Source organism: Bombina bombina, chromosome 3, assembly GCF_027579735.1.
Source record: "Bombina bombina isolate aBomBom1 chromosome 3, aBomBom1.pri, whole genome shotgun sequence".
NCBI lineage: Eukaryota > Metazoa > Chordata > Amphibia > Anura > Bombinatoridae > Bombina > Bombina bombina.
Window position 1 is genome coordinate 911,024,057 of NC_069501.1, and position 20,241 is coordinate 911,044,297.

Here is a 20,241-nt window from a genome sequence, read left to right on the forward strand (position 1 = left end):
CTCTACCAACTTAGTCTATGTGTCTTGAGCTTGTGTCTTCATACTAAGCTGAAAAATCTATATGATCAAACAGTTCATAAGCTTAGGAGCTTGACAACAGGTTCTTAAAACATATAAAGATAAATTTTTCCTCAGTAGGCTTGCTTCATACCACTGAAGGTAGCATAAGACCTGAAGTCTCCACCCGTCCAGAGTGACGGGAGTTGAAGATATCAGAGTAGAGTAAGAATAGAGAAAGTAGTCAGAATAAAATAAAAAAAATAAAAAAAAGAGAGGGGGGGAGGAAGGTGAAGGGCAGAGGTAAAGGGAAGAACAAAGAGGGAAGGGGGGGCAGAGACGGGTCTCATTATGACGTGAAAGGATCAAAGTGGTCAAAATTCCTTTCCCTCCCATGTCAGTGTCATCATCTCATGTGTAGCTAATCTTCCAGTATTCAAGAAGTGGTAACGCTCCAATCTAAGCAAGTCCCCCACTCTGTGCTTCCACTCCGAGACTGTGGGAGCTTGAGGGCTCCTCCAATGCGCCGGGATAAGCCCTTTGGCACCATTTAGCATTACCATGAAAAGTAGATGTTTGTCCACTCCAAGAATTTTAGGTAACTCATGGTATATCAAGTATGTTGGCTTAGGGGGGACAATGATCTTTAGAACTCTACTCATTTCCCCCAGCACCCCCTCCCAAAAAGGCTGAATATGTGGACATGTCCACCATATGTGCAGGAGGGACCCCTCCCCTCCACAGCCCCTCCAGCAGCACCCGTTTGTGTTAGGGTAAAGCAGTCTTTGGGGTGTCAGGTACCATCTGCTTACTAGTTTATAGTGCGATTCTTGAATGCGTGCTGATATAGACGCTTTCTTTGTCTTCCGAAAGATCTTTAACCAGTCCCTGGCAGATATTTCTAATCCAAGTTCCGTTTGCCACGCAGAGGCAAATGCCGGGAGGGCAGTGCCCCCTTTGCTCAGTAGGTGTTGATAGATTTGGGAGATTAAGTGGCCCGGTGCCTGCTGTGCCATGCCTAGGGTTTCAAAGGGCGTCCTGTGTCTTGTCAGTGCCCCACGATCCCTACTGGTGTCAAGGGAGTGAGTGACTTGAGCCACTCTAAACCAGGATGCGAAGATGGTCCGGTCCCATTTGAGCAGTTCTGCTTGGGTTTTAATCTTATTGTGTTGAAGAATATTAGAGAAAGCTGTCTCTACTAGAGCGTAAGCCTCTCCTTCAGCGCGTTTTGGGAGTTCCAGCGCCAAGTCAGGGTTTTCCCGTATACGTACATTTGGCGAGATGGGAGTTGAGATGTAGGCATCTCTACTCAGCACTCTGTCTCAGGTCTTAAGAGTGTTGGAGATCATTGGATACTGGGCCACAGAAATCGGGCGGTTCTTGCTAGATATCCAAGCCAGTGCACCCACGTTTCCTCTCTGCAGAATCTCATTGTCAATTTGAATCCAGAGTTTGTTACTAGAGTTACGGCTCCACTCCACTACTCTCTGGAGGAAGATAGCGGTCTGATATTCTACCAAGAGTGGGACTCCGAGACCCCCTCTTTCCCTAGGTAAATACAGTGTGGATCTTCTTACTCTGGGTTTTATCCCATTCCAAATATATGCCTCAAGACCCAGTTGGATACTTTGGAGATAAGGAGATGCCGCAATTGACAAGACTGTCTGCATAACATACAGTATTCTTGGTAGTCGATTCATTTTGACTACTCCAATACGACCTAGCCAAGAGATCGACTTTTTTTTCCAATTAGCCAGATCTCTTAAGATGTCGTCGCGTATTCATTTGTAGTTAAGGTCAACTATCTCAGGAGCATGGGATGTAATAGCGATGCCTAAGTATTTTATACTTTGCCTGGCTATCTTTAAGGGGCAATCCACTGTGGATGTATCAAAGCGATCCGGGGGTTCCGAGATATTAATAATTTCGGATTTCGAGGTGTTCAAAAGGAAGTTCGAGACAGTTCCGTAAGCTTTGATTTCTAGGAGTGCCTCTTTAAGGGAAGTCGCGGAGTCTGAGAGCGTCAATAGGATATCATCGGCGTACATCGATAATTTATGTTCAATCTTGCCAATTAGAAGCCCTTTCACCGATGGATTATGCCTGATTTTGGTCGCTAATACCTCAATGGTAAGAGCAAAAAGAAGAGGCGACAAAGGGCACCCCTGTCTCGTCCCATTGTTAATCATGAAAGTGTCTGAGAGAGTGCCGTTCACCCTTACACGCGCGTTTGGTGCAGAGTACAGAGACATTATGGTGTTAATAATGCCTGGGCCAAATCCGAACTTCTCCAAAGTTAATCGGATAAACGTCCAACTAACCCGATCAAAAGCCTTCTCTGCGTCTGTAGTGACCAGAGAAAGCGGCAGGTTGTGGAGGTGTGCATACGTTATCATCTGCTGTATTTTAAGAGTATTGTCTCTAGCCTCTCGGGCCGGTATAAAGCCCACCTGATCAACAAAAACCAGATCAGGAAGTAGCCTATTCAAACGCGCTGCTATAACGTTTGCCAGAATCTTTACGTCCGAATTCAGCAGAGATATCGGTCTGTAATTCTCGGTTCTATCAGTGGGCTTCCTGGGTTTGGGGATGACCGCTATGTGAGCTTCAAGCATGGATCTAGGAAGCCTAGGTGTGCTCGACAAGGAGGCGAATAAGTCCGTCAACTCGGGGACTAGAATCTCAGCATAGTTTTTATAGTATTTGAGTCCAAACCCATCAGGTCCTGGACACTATAAATTTTAACCTTACTCGGCTGAATCCTTTGATTCTAATATAGAATTCCAACTCTGTGGTTCTATGCCTCATTGAATGAGGCTGCCTGGCTTTATATAGCCTTAATGACACTGCCTGGAACACACCTGAGCAGATGTTTAGTGGTGTGCTATAACCAAAGGGATTTGGTCAATCTCCCTGTAAGAAATACAGCAAATAAAACATAGGGGTTTGGTTAAGCACACCTTACAAAACATATTATATATTAATGCACATATTGTGGGAGTGCTGCCAAAATGACCAGTGTAAATACAAACAAACAACAAAGTATTAGCGCACATCCAAAATGAAACCTACATTAAATTAATACTTACCTGTAAAATGAAACCTAAGCTAGCTACAATATAACTAATAGTTATATTGTATCTAGCTTATGTTTTATTTTTATTTCACAGGTAAGTTTGTATTTATTTTAACTAGGTAGACTAGTTAGTAAATAGTTATTAACTATTTATTAACTACCTAGTTAAAATAAATACAAATTTACTTGTAAAATAAAACCTAACCTGTCTTACAGTAACACCTAACATTACACTAAAATTAAATCAATTATATTAATCAAATACAATTAACTAAATCACAAAAAAAAAATAAACACTAAATTACACAAAATAAAAAAGAAATTATCAGATATTTAAACTAATTACTCCTAATCTGATAGCCCTATCAAAATAAAAAAGCCCCCCCAAAATAATAAAACCCCTAGCCTAAACTAAACTGCCAATATCTTTAAAAGGGCCTTTTGCGGGGCATTGCCCCACAGATATCAGCTCTTTTACCTGGCAAATAAAAATACAAACACCCCCCCAACAGTAAAAATCACCACCCACCGAGCCAATCCAAACTCATAATATTGATGCTGTGGAAGTCCCATTGAAAAAGGACTTTTTAAAAAGTGTGGTACTTACCTTGCGTGATGGCCAAAAAGCTGTGCGGTACAGCTATACCTACAACACCTGTAATACCAGCGGTAGTGAAAAAGAACCATAACGATGCTTTTTCACTCGTAACACACAACTCGTAATCTAGCTGAAAGTAAATAAAAAAAATTTTTACATATAAATTATAAGGTATTAATTTTTTCATTATCATTTTCCATTATCATTATATATTTATTCTAGAAAATGCATTTATTATTTACTATTTATATTTTCAAGTATCCCTATAGATCACTGATGAGTGATATCTCTATTCTTGATATTGATTATCTCTAAATTTACTATCTCCGGATAATGACCAGTTAGATTTTAATTGCTATTTTAACTAAAATTTTAACTTCATTTTAATTATAATGATTAGCTGAATTATAAATAACTGCCTGATCTATCCCCCTTTATGTATATATTTATCCAAATCAAATAATGTGTGTGTTTTGCAATGAATGTAAAATGAATGAAATCTTAAAGTAAATAATTGTTCTTCTTTAACTTTGTACTTAATTTCTATCTATATAGATGTCAATATAATGTAAATTTAAATAATACTGTTTGTTGCTATACTGAGATTGGACGTAGGGAATATAAGACCATAGTTTAAAAAAATTGCCCAATTCCAAAATGGCACAACAAGCCATATCAATATATAAATATTTTGCTTCTTAATAATTTTATATCCGGTATACAAATGCCTGTTATAAACCTGTATTCATATTTGAATAAACTCAAAATACCTGTATAAGTCATAAACACGCCAGGTACTTTATGATGCGTAATGACACGGGATGATGACACACCCCCTTACACTGTATAGGTTAAACAATCGTTTACATTTTGAGAACACTCTTACCTGGTATAGTCTTGATAAAGGCCTCATTGCAGGCTGAAACACGTAGACCGCTCTTGAGAATGCCATACCAGCCCACGTTTTGTTTTAAAACTGTGAGCACATTTCTAATTTTATTTTCATTATTGCTTTTGTTTTGTGCAGCCCTTTGTTCCTTTTCTTTACCGGTTACCTTTCAATTGGACCTATACTGAGCACCATCCATTGCACTTTGGATATCCTATTTACTCTTTTACCCACTTATCTCCATTTTTTTGTCCGTGAATTCACACTGCACTTAGGATCCGACTACACTTGCCTCATCTGGGACACCATATTCGGACCTTTTTTTGGACCTTTTTATTTCTCATTAACTTTGGGACACTTCTTTATTAACTTTGGGACACTCCATTATTATTTTTTCAGCACATTTTTTTTAGCTTTTCTCCTTGGATATTCACATATCCTCTGTGCACATATATTTTTAATATACTTTTTAAGATTGGCCAATCTTTTCTGCCCTAGGTTCTAATATACGATCTTAGCACTTTTGTTCATATCTGTTTATTATCAGTGTTTAACTCCATCAATGTTATATGTTATTAGTATCATTTTTCGAAAATCATATATTTTTTTTTTTTTTAATTTTTTATTTTTGTTGAGGAGAGAATAACATATACAAACAGTCAGGTCATACAGTTACAATTCACTATTGCATAAAAATAGGAAAAGGACAATGTGAAGCATCCTACAAAGACATCAGTATACCAGAGAACGACCTGACAGGTTAATCCGGATACCTCAAGTTTTTTCGATGAGTTCACAGTATCCTCAAACAACAGGCCCACACGAGGGACCAGTAACAGCAATGGACCGTTGAGGATATGTTAACACAGTTCATAGTAAAAGTCCAACTTCAGTATGTGTTAAGTAGAGGCAGGCTTTAGATTCCACATACACTGTCAAATGTAAAGTACAAAGAGGGCACCAGAATAGGTTAATGACAATCGCCACCAACACAGTGGACTGAGACATACACTGTGCCAGAAGAATCCTCAGCTGCCAATATGAGTCTAGTTGATATTATCATAAAACATTTGTAGTAACAATTATAGTAATAAAACTTAAAGAGAAAAAAAAAAGAGAAAAATGCAACTGATAAACTGTATGTAACAGCGAGAATATATGCCAACACAACTGAATATTCTGTATTAGGGCCCAAAGAGCAACCAGGGCTCTTTGGACAGGGCAGAGGCTACGTAACTCTGCCAAAAGAGCAATGGGGGGGGATAATGCGGGGGATGGCTTATTTGTTCTTTACCGCACTAGGGCTATGAATAACTAAACTCTTAATCTCTAATAAATTTTGAAAGAGTGGGATACAGCAGTAATGTTGGAAGCTACTACAGAAAATACTTACTAGAGAGATGAATAGGGGCTCAATAATACCAGGAGGAGTAACTCATTCCTTTTATGTCACCTAGGAATAAAAAATGTATAAGTCTACAGGGCTTCTGGACATATCAAAACCGGACCACAGCTTATGCAGGGGGCCACAACTCTCTTTAGGTGACTGTACACGAATAAGATATAATGCAAAATGGTCGCGATTACTTAAGGTGCATGCCAGCCATGCTAACCCTATAATCACATGATCCGACATGTTGTAAGATATGGCCGCATGGAAGCAAAGCAGGCTGAATGCGCAAAATGAACATGGGTTAAAATGTCCCTCTTCCTACTACAGCGATATAGTAATAATAGCTAGCGCTATGTTCAGTTAAGAGGTCCAGACAGTCCCTATACTAAGTTAATAGAGCCCATAGTATGTTCTTGTTAGAATCCTATATCAGATTCATAAGGGGTCATCTGATCCCATATGTGTACATACGAGCAGAGCTTCTCAACAGCTATCAATAAAAAACCTAGAATTCAGCAGTTACAGCTCTAATCTATCTAACCATTAGTTTTAAAGTATTTAGGTATACAAGAGGTATTTTGCGTGATATGTGTTCAACTGCAGAAATTTCAAGAAAATATAAACAAACTGTAGTACATATTGCCTATCTATGGGATATTATCACAATAGTTTTAAGCTTAAATGGACTCAGAGCATTATACAGGAGATGATAAGAGATATAATACGCATAACAAAAGTTAAATCCCTCTTGTGTCTCCATAGGCTGCTAGGATGGGAACACATCACAAAAAAATAAAGGATAATTCTGTTGTTTAAATCAATGGGTATTGTTCACAGAGCCATAGTTGCCTTAGTGTATAAATGTCTGTAGGGGCCGGGTAGTCAAGTATCCTTGAACCCACAGTGAACTCGTCAAACTAACCCACTCCAGCTCGCCATCTTTTGCGCACAGTCTGGACACCTGGGAGGGCTGTGCTGCCCCGGGAAAGCTGAGCAATGTGAGTCACAGATGAGTCGCCAAGATAATGCGTGCGAGAAAACCCATCAGCCTTCAAGCGGGACCAGACTGTCCGGATGACCGCAGGAGGGTAATGGCTCCCAGACCGGAGCATCCAGAGACTTTGGTGGTGTTCCTGGCAGGGTACATATAGGCCACTTAAACTTGTAAAGGGGGAGCGAAGTCCCTCTCCTGAGTCCGCCCCCACCGGCATCAATGATGGAGCACCCGGCCAGGAATCCATGAGTGTCGTAGTACCTTGTGGCTCCAGTTCCGCTCCGTGCTCCACATCAGGGGAAGCGCTGCACATTCGCGCCGTTTGAATTTTGAGCGTAAAAGCGTCTAGTCTGTCACAAATTCTCCTCCCATGTTCTTCTAACAGGCCTTTAATGCAGGCATACAGGTCTTGGGCCTCCATGCCGGGTAGCAGCGCACCCTTCTCCAAAATGGCGGATCAGCGTGTGGTAGGGAGCTGCACTACAATTCCGCAACTCAAAAAATGCTTAAATAGTCACCGGTTCTTTATCCGGGTGTGTCTCAGGATTCTATCTATGTTATTGCCCCTCAGGCACTAGTAGAGGAAAGGGAATATAACTATTATAAATTCCATTTTATAAAGCTTAAGTCAGGAGCTCCTGCATAGTGCGCCTTGCAGCTTTGGCGGTTAGCTCCGCCCCCAAAAATCAAATTTTATTAAATATTTTTTAATGCCTAAGCTGTTCTACCATTGTGTATAACCCAATTGCAGTTAAAGTTGTAACTTTGTAATCACTTCACAACACGCATTTCTATAAACTCTAGCAATATCTGCTATATTGCTATATATTTTAGCGACATTTTTAGCAACATTGGCTATATTGATACACACGTTAGCAATATTTGCTAAACCGCTCAACCAAGACAATTATTTTAAATATAGTCATTTTTTATCAGCACTATTGTTTTTCACATTTTCTCTTATACTAGGAAACTGTTCAATTTATTTATTTTTAACTACTATTGTAATATAACGCAACACCCAATAACAGGGTTGAATCCTTTATTTAAAGTGAAGGTCCATTTTGATGAATTAGTGCCCGGTTTTTAATAAACCTGTTAAAAAAAAAGGGCACTTTAATTCATCAAAATTGACATTTCACTGTTTTCTTCAAAAACTTACCTTTTAATCCTGGCAGCTGCTCCAGCACTTCCTCCGCCCGTCGCAAACCATCTTTGTGGGTCTAAAATGATGAATCTGGCTTCCTCCAATCACTGCGTTGCATCAGGCCAAGATTCCCCCAGGGGGAAGCTGTGATTGGAGGAAGCCTGATTCATCATTACTGACGTCTGCAGAGGCTTCCGACAGTCGGGGGAATCGCTGGAGCGGCATTCAGGATTAAAGGTACGTTTTTGAAGAAAACAGTGAAATGTCAATTTTGATGAATTAAAGTTACCTTGTTTTTAATAGGTTTATTAAAAACCGGGCACTAATTCATCAAAATGGACCTTCACTTTAAGTATACTTAAGCCTCTGTTTGAGGCGCTCCTTCACTTACACACTTACTCTATACTGAGATGGGAGTCTGCAAAGATGTTTTTAAGACATCACTATTATGACAGGGATTCCCAGAGCTGAGCACACTGCTGCAAATACATAATGGATACAAGTAACCCGGAGCTCTGGAGTTGTCCTAAGATACAAACTGTCCTTTCTCATGCACATAGCCTTAGTGCAAATTTCTGTTGGATTACTCTACCGGTACTTCTCCATCAAACAAAATTAACTGAAACTCTATTGTCTGTCTTCAGCAGAGTTTCTGATTGTAAACTTTTGTGTTTTATTGTGCAAACATCTTGGTGATTTAACTGTGTGACTTTTTAATCTATTGACATTATTTTTATAATTATTTTTTTAATGAATTTCACATATTAAATAACTTCTAATTACCCTAGCTATATTAAATATCTTCTAATTACCCTAGCTATATTAAATAACTTCTAATTACACAGCTCTTCACTAGACTAGCTTACTTCTGCTTTTTGCTTCATTTCAAGTTGTTAACCCAGATAATTTCTAACTAGGTGTGTGCTTTTCCTGTAATACTCAAGTTGTTGACCCTAAATGTTTCTGTGATATATCTATGAACTATTAGTTCATAGGAAAGTGGTAGTAAACGTTTGTGCAATTACACATGGTGGGGCATGCAAAAAAAAAATTGATGGAACACAACAAGGTTTGCTGACCCTGAGCTACCAATATGCTGCCCACTACTTGCTCCATACTGCTTATGAGATATTTAGTTTAGATTGTTACTAATTTGTGCACCTGTGTCCTAGGTAATATAAGTATCTAGAGAGCGTAAGTGAATAATTTCTCTTTACTTTCGTCTAATTTACTTGTTGTTTCTACCATATTGTGCCTGTCTTCTCATTTATCTATTCTTTTTGGGCCACAACTTCACAAAGTAACATTATGATGAGGTACATATATGTTTGATATGTAATTTACTCAATAATGCAACAAATAATGAAGACTTCTCAAGCAGATTTAATTGCTTAAAGGACCAGTCAACACATTAGATTTGCATAATCAACAAATGCAAGATAACAAGACAATGCAATAGCACTTAGTCTGAAATTCAAATGAGTAGTAGATTTTTTATATAACAAATTTCAGTTATGTATATTTCCACTCCCCTTGTACCATGTGATAGAAATCAGCCAATCACAAATGCATATACGTATAGTCTGTGAATTCTTGCACATGCTCAGTAGGATCTGGTGACTCAAAAATTGTAAATATAAAAGACTGTGCACATTGTTTTTAATGGAAGTAAATTGGAAAGTTGTTTAAAATTACATGCTTTATCTGAATCATGAAAATTTAATTTAACCTGAGTGTCCTTTAAAGGGACAGTCTAGATCTTAGTCATCTTAAAGTCTTACATTGGATTAAGCTGCAAATAGCCTCCTGCATCACTTTCTGTATCATGTAGCAGGAGCAGTGAACAAGTTTTTTAACAAAAATATTGTTTCGGGCCACTTTGAAATGACAGACAAACTCTGCCCACTGATAACAAAATGATCTGAGCTGTATCTGGGCCCTCTGCTGAACAGCATTGACAGTCTGCTGAATCTAACTAGTGAGGCTTTTGTGATTGGACGCTATATGCAGCTTGGATCATGGTGTCATCAGTTGGTGGAGTTTTGTGGCCATTTCAAAGTGGTACATGATATAGAAAGGGGTGCAGGGGGGGCGGAGCTAGCCGGTCATGAAGATGGACGCGGTGTGATGGAGCTCCCGCACCCAAACTGGCTAGGACGCAGTTCATGCCCTTATTAATCAGCTCGGGAGACAGCCAGCAGCAGTAGCTAAGCTACGGGACATTTACCTGCCACATAGCAAACCGGAAGGAGCGGTGAATCTTAGAAGCTCCGGCCGGTGCTATTACGTCTAGGCCTCTACTAAACAGATACGACCTGCGGCCTAGCAACGGAGGATAACCCTAGCCTCAGGGGCATCGCAAAACTGAAGGGCAGCCAGCAACCCCAGGATGAGGTGAAGTATAGGTGTAAAAGCGCTAAGCTGCATTCCTTTTTTGTTTCCTATATGTATAACGCACATTTTACCCGGTGCGCCGAGGAATAAACGGCTCCCACGTGGCAGTCCGGGAGCAGAGACAGTGAAGGGATCATATCTGTGTCTAGCCTGCTTCAAGGTACATGCCTCCCTACACCAATGATTTTAAAAAAATGCATCCATGTGTGGACATAATGTTATAATCTAGCCCTGAACAGTTACTCATGTTACTACACCTAGATACACGATAAGGAGAATCACCAAAAGCACAGATCAAATGATCAGTTAAGCATAAACACACTGTATAAAGCTCCACTCTCCCCTTTCAATACTGCAAAACCCAGCAAGGGAGGAATAATTACATTTGGATTTAAGAGCACGCAGTGCAGCAACTAAGGAGCCTTAGTCACCTGCCATACCAATATGTCTCCAAAAAGACAACCTAAAAGAGGCAACAGCACCAAACAAAAAGCACACAAAACTCCTTCTGTAAATAGCTTTTTTAAAACTCTTGAGGCTAAATCCTCAGCCATGGCGGCTGCAGAGGAACAAGATTTTGCAGAGGCATCTTCCTCATCAGATTCTGACCATGAAGCCACAACAGATACTATCACAATCCCTAAAGCCTTATTTGAAGCACTTCCCTCAAAGAAAGATTTTCTTAGTTTGGTTGCCCAAGTTAAGGACTGCATTAAGGAAGAACTTAATGATTTAAAGAAAGAAATGTCTGATTTGGGTCATAGGGTAGAAGCTGTAGAAAACACTCAAGATACACATTCTGCTACAATTACAGACATGCACAATATTATTACTGAGCAAAACTCTGCAATTCAAGATCTGGAAGAAAAAATCGACGATATGGAAAATAGATCTAGGAGGCAGAATATAAGAATCAGAGGTATCCCAGAAAGCATCAATGCACCTGATTTAGATCAATACCTGCAAGATTTATTCAATTTTCTAAAAAAAACAGAGACACCGATCAAAATAGAAATTGATAGAGCACATAGAGCGCTTCGCCCCAAGCCGACAGATGCACAGCCTCCCAGAGACGTCATTGTCCGTATTTCAAGCTACCAAATGAAAGAAAGCATAATGAAACTTGCGAGGGAACAGCAACCGGTTAAGTTTGAGAACTCAGACCTACAGCTATATGCAGACCTCTCTCAGAGAACCCTCACTAAAAGAAGAGAGATGAAATCCTTGACCATGAGTCTGCAAAGGCATCACATCCCATACAGGTGGGGCTTTCCATTCCAACTCATAATCTTATGGAAAAGCAGACGATACCTCTGTCAATCACCAAAGGATATTCCCAGAGTATGCAAAGAACTGGACATTCAAATACCGGAGGAAGATGGCAATCCAAATGCTCACAACAGCAAAAACCACAGATTGGACATTAACCCCCTCCCACAAAGAAGAGAATGGTTGCAAGTCCAGAAGAAGAGGACTGGGAGAAACCAGCCGACCAACAATACCACAGTGCCAGAAAAAGGGTGATTAACACTGGATGGAAGATATACTAATTTCCCAACCTCCAAGGGGTTGCAGACTCCTCAGAACTGTTGTATTTATGGACAGAACTTGAGCTTGTTTGCAAGGATCCTGGGGCTTGTCTGTCCCTAGGCACATGGACCCATCTTAAAAGACACTAATGAGAGTCCACTTGAGTACCATATCAGTCTTGTTATAGTAACCTAAACAGGGTGTTTCTTGAATGTGTTTACCTAGTTTAAACTTTCCTTTTTCTTTTTCTGTTTCCACTTAAGTTGCTAAAGAAGTTCTAGCCAGTTGGGATAATTTCTTATCCCCAATATACTGAGTGTTAGGATGTATACTCTCCTTTTGTTAGAGGAGACTGTTAAATGTTTTGTATGTTTCTGTTTTTGTTATTATTTGTTTTATTTGTCTCCATATAGCTACAGGACCGGATGCTTAGAATGTTTAATGAAGAACCAGGATAACTCAGGTAGAAGGTGGGAGGAAGGGCACAATACACATGACCAATAAAGATCAACATAACTCACAGGTACTGAACATCTTTACCCAAAATACCAAAGGGTTAAACTGCCCCAAAAAACGTAGGATGGCTCTTCTTGACTTGCACAGGAGGGGGGGGGCACATCATCATGCTCCAGGAAACACACTATAAGGGCAAAAATATCCCTAGCTTTTTATCACCGCACTACACTCAACATTTTCACAGCACTCACTCATCAAAAAAAATTAACGGTGTGTGTATCCTCATACACAAATCTATCCCATTTAAGAAAACCCATATAGACAAAGACAATGAAGGGAGATACCTGTGCCTTACGGGCTTGCTATATGGCAGGCCAGTAACTATGGTCAATTTCTATGCCCCAAATAGAAACCAACATAGTTTTATTAAGACAATTACCGATTCCATTTTGGGGAAACCCACAAGCCCTTTAATAATGGCAGGGGATTTGAATGTTCCTTTAGACCCCAGAGTAGATTGTACCAACCCAGACACCAGAGCAAAAACTCCCCACCTGGATTCAATTTGGCAGAATCTTAAGCTACTTGGTTTGCACGATACATGGCGATATCTCAATACACATAAAAAAGATTTTACCTTCTTTTCTAACCCCAAGAAATGTTACTCTAGACTGGACTATATTTTTGTTGACCACTTAGTACTCTCTCACTTAACAGAGGCTAAGATCTCACATTCCACTTGGTCGGATCACTCACTGGTCTCGTGCAGACTAGTGTGGCCATCCGCCCCGCTAAGAACCTACCAATGGAGGTTAGATGATTCTCTCCTCCAAGGACAAAAAAGGGTTAAAAATCTGACTAAACAAATTAAAGCTTATTTCTCAATAAACAACACCCCGGACGTAAATATTAAAACCCTTTGGGAAGCTCACAAATGTACCATCAGAGGGGAATTCCTCAAAATTAAAGCTCACTTAGTTAAACAGAGACGTGAGGAACACACAAAACTAGCAAGAGAAATAGCAGAATTAGATTTTAGACATAAATCTTCCCCGGGGGATGCCCAAATTCTTGAACTTCTTTCCTCTAAAAGGAATCAATTTAATAAGGCCTTACAGATTGTCACCCAACAACAGTTGCTATCTTTTAATCAGACATTTTATAGGGAGGGCAATAAGTCAGGCCGATGGCTGGCTAGAGCCCTAAAGAAAAAACAAAGGTCCACTTACATACACTCGATCAAAGACAAGACGGGAAAAAACACTGAGGACACATTAACTATAGCATCTGTTTTCAAAGCATTCTATCACAAATTATACAATCTGTTCCCTGACAGAGACGCAAAACTTCATTCCCAAAAATGTGATCAGTACTTAGACCAAATAGACTTACCACAGGTTAAACCAGACCAAAAAGAAGCACTAGACAAGCCTATTTCTTCTGCAGAGGTACTATCCGCCATTAAACTTTTAAAACCCAATAAAGCCCCGGGCCCAGATGGCTTTTCAGGCCTTTATTATAAAACATTTGCGAAGCAATTAGCCCCACATTTAACTAATCTTTTCAACTCCATTTCAGATTCGTCTCCCTTCCCAGATTCCATGCTCAAAGCCCATATTACGGTACTGGAAAAACCAGGCAAGATACCAGACACACCGGCCAATTTCCGACCAATTTCCCTACTGAACGTAGATTTAAAAATTTATGCAAAAATTTTAGCCTCCCGGGTAAACAGTTTACTACCCCATCTTATCCACCAAGACCAAGCGGGCTTTGTACCGAACAGGGAGGCGAAAGACAATACTGTCAAAGTCCTCAATTTAATTGATCATATTTCTAAAACAAACTCCCCTGCTATCTTTCTCTCTACCGACGCCGAAAAGGCATTTGACAGACTGGACTGGACTTACCTAGACAGGACACTAAGACGGTTTGATTTCCCAACTCATTTTATACAGAAAATCATGGCCCTATATTCCAACCCATCTGCTCAAGTCAGGGTGAATGGGTCCCTTTCAGATATGTTTGAAATCAGAAATGGGTCCAGACAGGGCTGTCCCTTATCCCCTCTTCTATTTATTCTATCTTTAGAACCCCTTGCTGCCAAATTAAGGGCAAACCCCAATATAAAAGGAATCAACTTAGGAGACAGTTCTCATAAATTAGCGATTTTTGCGGATGACTTACTGCTAACTCTATCAGACCCACTAAATTCTATATCACATGTCATGAACGAGTTCACATGTTATGGAGAAGTCTCAAACTTTTTGGTAAATATGGCAAAATCAGAGTTCCTCCCGGTCAATCTCACCCCACAATCCCTGGAATCCATTAGATCTCAATGCCCCTTGAAAGCCCAACCAATTTGTTTAAAGTATTTAGGTATATACCTCTCATCTGACCCACAGCTTACACGTAAACTCAATTATGGAGCCTTGATTAATGAATTTCAATCTCTGACTTCTTCCTGGCTCCTTAAGAATATTTCCTGGTTGGGCCGAATACAGGCGTCTAAAATGGTGTTACTACCCAAAGCTCTATATCTACTCCAGACAACCCCCATACAGAATACATCCAAAGACATTGATATACTACAAAAGGTTATAAATGACTACGTGTGGGGCCGTAGACCACCCCGCATCAACAAAGGGACAATGTACAGAGTGCCAGATAGGGGAGGACTGGGAGTACCCCACCTCCACTCGTATAAATTGGCAGTATCACTACAAAGGATTGTAGAGTGGTGTAACCACTCCGCAACTTCCCCAAAGGGATGGGTTCAAATAGAAAATTCTGCAGCAGGGGTGACACATTTGGGCACGAGTTGCTGGAACCTCCCAGCAGTAAAACGAGTAGCTATCTCCCATCTTTCAATGACCAATGAGACCTGGAGAGACTGGCAACTCATATTAAAATCATTTAAAAGAATCTCCACACAATACTCCCCACTCACAACATTATTATCAAACCAGGAATTCCCCCCAGGATTGGATGAGCCTGCACATGTCAAACCTGACTTCCTTTCGCAGATCCCTATACATACAATTATGGATAAAGGCAAATTAAAATCAAAACAACAGCTCAATGACATGGATATTCCTTTTTTGTCCTTGTGGTTTAGGTACCATCAAATTAGACACTTCATTTACTCCCATAGATGCAAATCAGACCTAACAAGGATCCCAACTCAATTTGAACAAGCTTGCATACATGGTAGGAAATCCCAAAGATCTATTTCAACAATGTACAAATTAGTCCTAGACAACAGATTTCCGGATCTCCCAACATACACTAAGAGCTGGGACAGGGAATTAATAGAAACTACACCTCCTAAGGAATGGAGCAATAGGTTTAAAAATTTGTCAAAATCAGCCCACTCCGCTAAGGCTAAAGAAACGAACATTAAAATATTTATGCGTTGGTATTTAACACCAGCAAAACTTAAATATATATTCAAAAAATGCTCTAATACTTGTTGGAGATGTGGGGGCCAAATCGGTAACATGAGGCACATTTGGTGGGATTGCATCCCAATCAATGCTTTTTGGAGGAATATTTTCGAGGAAATAAACTCGATACTGCACACACAATTAGCGCCTAGTCTAGAACTAATTCTTTTATCTCAAACCCCTCAAATCCCATGCAAGATTAGAAGGCAATTATTTTCAATAATGATAAATGTAGCAAAGCAAAATATACCTAGACATTGGAAATCATCCACCATCCCCAGTATAGAGGATTGGAAGAGTCAGGTGGATTCTGACCTTCTCCTCGAGAGATTTTATTTCCTTAGGGAGGGAAAACTAGATCTATACGAAGACATATTGTTCATCTGGGACTCATACAAATATAGAAGCAGGAAGTGAACACTAATAGATACACGGTATTAAGTTCAGAACACTGGCAAACCCCATCCAGTCTGGTTTTCATATCTCAGGGGCATATTCTGGAAGCTGTTAGGTCCTTTTATATGGTTCGTAGTAAAACATTTGTGATTCGCCCACACTCATAAGATAATTTTTGGAGACTTTTTGTTTTCCTGTATGTCTTGTCTGTCTGTATTGTATTTTATTTTATTTTTGTTGCATGACTGCTCCCTTACTTTGCTATGTAAAACCTCATTGGAAGTATAGCTGAGGCAAATACAACTCCAACATTGGACTTGTGCACATGCGACCTATGTATAGAAGGCATTCCTGGTTCGGGTGAGACTTGCTCAACTTAAGGATATATCTAATATGTGTTATTCAATTTTGCCAGGACCATCAATGTAATAATCATATCTTAAAATGCCTCTCCCCCTCTGGGAAGGGTAATAGCAATATGAGACAATTGAAATGTAATGCAGGGATGCAAAATATGTAATCTTTTGTTTGTTTTGGTTTTTGTTTATGTTGAAAACTGAAAATAAAATATTTAAAAAAAAAAAAAAAAAAAAAAAAAGAAAGGGGTGCAGGAGGCTATTTGCAGCTTAATCTAAGGTAAGACTTTAAGATGACTAAGGGGCAGATGGTCCATTTAAGGTTTTAATCTGACTATTTTTAATTTATTTGTAAGGTTTTGAAGTGTGTTGTTGCAATTTATTGACTATTTATTTAAAGCAAATCTAGAGATGCAAAGTCAAGTTCAAATAAAGTGGAAAAACATAAGGTTGCAAAAGCAACAACACACATTCAATTATATGATGAATACATATTAAAAGGGAAAAAGAGTAAATACATGCTAGACATAATAATATATTCAAAGCAAAGATTAACCTTAGAATAATGTGTAGATGTATTTTTACAATTGTATTAGCTGTTTAAATATTGAAAATATAAGTATAAAGGTTTGATTTCTAAAGTAATGGGAACCACCAGGTTTGAACTAGTTTTCTATTTATCTCTGTTTGTGCAAACAAGGCTTAGTGGCAACAGTTTTATATAATCCTGTGTTCTAGTGTCAGACTCTCAAGAGCTGTACTTACTGCTGCTGGGTGCCACTCTGCCTTTAAAGCTTGAGCCAGGAGACACACTACTGAAGGAGGATTAGATCCAGGGGCACAGCCAGCTTTCTGAATGACCTGATATCTGCATCATGCTTTCTTCTATTGTCTACGCGCTATCTTTAGAGCTTTTTATATCTCTTTACCTGGAAATGGCCTAGGCTTTGATCATGGGGCCAAGCCTGAATGGGAGGTGTTAAAAGGTCATCTAATACTCCCATTTAGAGTTTGGTTATTTATATGGAGACTAAGGCACTCTAGCTCCTTGCCTGTTTCCTTGGTCTTGATCATGGTAAAGTTTATGGATTATTCTACCTGTTTGACCCTTCTACCAAGATTCACTACCTCATGATTGATTTACTAGTTTTTGAACTTTGAAACTGTGCCCTGACCTCTGCACTTACCTTGTCCTTCTGCTTTGATGGTTGGTTTTGGATGGCTCTAATGAATCTGACCTCTGGCTTGTACATCTCTTACTGCTCTTCTGTACTGACTGATACCTGCTGCCTAGTCTCTGCATCTTTTTTTCCAGATGGAAAATCTAGTAATCCTTTAATTATCTTATATCTAGTCTTTTTTATTGCCTGTTTAATATCTGTCCCTAATTTTTCAGAAGAGGGAAGATAGATAAGGGGAAACGGAAGTTAAAACATGGCGGCACCCGTTACTTTTAACAAAACTCAATGGAAATGTAGAAAAGTAACACTTTTCAAAAGTAAATTACATGAATAGGGGACAAAATAAATAATGAATGTATATTGCAAAGTTGTTTTTTAACTACAACATTTTAGATAACAATATAATACTGTTTAATTTCCCTTCAACCATTAAATACCATTTAAACAGCATTTTGTAGCTAAATTCTGTGTAGACTTTTACCATTTACTTAAAATAAAACTTCATACAAAGTTTAAATTGTGCCCTTTAAAAAAAAAAAAACATGCCAATCATAAACAAAATTAAGTTGCATATTTTGAGATTTGCAAATTAGCTTTCTCATGTGGTGCTTTCTGTGCGACCTTTTGCTCAAAATTGTTGTGTAGTTTGACTGTCTAATTATAGAAGGTTATATTGCCTTGCTCTACAGTATACATAAGAGACCACAAATATGGTTTGTCTGCTAAAATATCCATTGTTGTTGCTATGGTAACATTTTCCTGGAATCACTACTCATTGTTATTTTATTTAAGTAATGTAGGATATATAAATATATATATAAATATATATATATATATATATATATATATATATATATATATATATATATATATATATATATATATATATATATACAGGGAGTGCAGAATTATTAGGCAAGTTGTATTTTTGAGGATTAATTTTATTATTGAACAACAACCATGTTCTCAATGAACCCAAAAAACTCATTAATATCAAAGCTGAATATTTTTGGAAGTAGTTTTTAGTTTGTTTTTAGTTTTAGCTATTTTAGGGGGATATCTGTGTGTGCAGGTGACTATTACTGTGCATAATTATTAGGCAACTTAACAAAAAACAAATATATACCCATTTCAATTATTTATTTTTACCAGTGAAACCAATATAACATCTCAACATTCACAAATATACATTTCTGACATTCAAAAACAAAACAAAAACAAATCAGTGACCAATATAGCCACCTTTCTTTGCAAGGACACTCAAAAGCCTGCCATCCATGGATTCTGTCAGTGTTTTGATCTGTTCACCATCAACATTGCATGCAGCAGCAACCACAGCCTCCCAGACACTGTTCAGAGAGGTGTACTGTTTTCCCTCCTTGTAAATCTCACATTTGATGATGGACCACAGGTTCTCAATGGGGTTCAGATCAGGTGAACAAGGAGGCCATGTCATTAGATTTTCTTCTTTTATACCCTTTCTTGCCAGCCAAGCTGTGGAGTACTTGGACGAGTATGATGGAGCATTGTCCTGCATGAAAATCATGTTTTTCTTGAAGGATACAGACTTCTTCCTGTACCACTGCTTGAAGAAGGTGTCTTCCAGAAACTGGCAGCAGGACTGGGAGTTGAGCTTGACTCCATCCTCAACCCGAAAAGGCCCCACAAGCTCATCTTTGATGATACCAGCCCAAACAAGTACTCCACCTCCACCTTGCTGGCGTCTGAGTCGGACTGGAGCTCTCTGCCCTTTACCAATCCAGCCACGGGCCCATCCATCTGGCCCATCAAGACTCACTCTTATTTCATCAGTCCATAAAACCTTAGAAAAATCAGTCTTGAGATATTTCTTGGCCCAGTCTTGACGTTTCAGCTTGTGTGTCTTGTTCAGTGGTGTTCGTCTTTCAGCCTTTCTTACCTTGGCCATGTCTCTGAGTATTGCACACCTTGTGCTTTTGGGCACTCCAGTGATGTTGCAGCTCTGAAATATGGCCAAACTGGTGGCAAGTGGCATCTTGGCAGCTGCACGCTTGACTTTTCTCAGTTCATGGGCAGCTATTTTGCGCCTTGGTTTTTCCACACGCTTCTTGCGACCCTGTTGACTATTTTGAATGAAACGCTTGATTGTTCGATGATCACGCTTCAGAAGCTTTGCAATTTTAAGAGTGCTGCATCCCTCTGCAAGATATCTCACTATTTTTGACTTTTCTGAGCCTGTCAAGTCCTTCTTTTGACCCATTTTGCCAAAGGAAAGGAAGTTGCCTAATAATTATGCACACCTGATATAGGGTGTTGATGTCATTAGACTACACCCCTTCTCATTACAGAGATGCACATCACCTAATATGCTTAATTGGTAATAGGCTTTCGAGCCTATACAGCTTG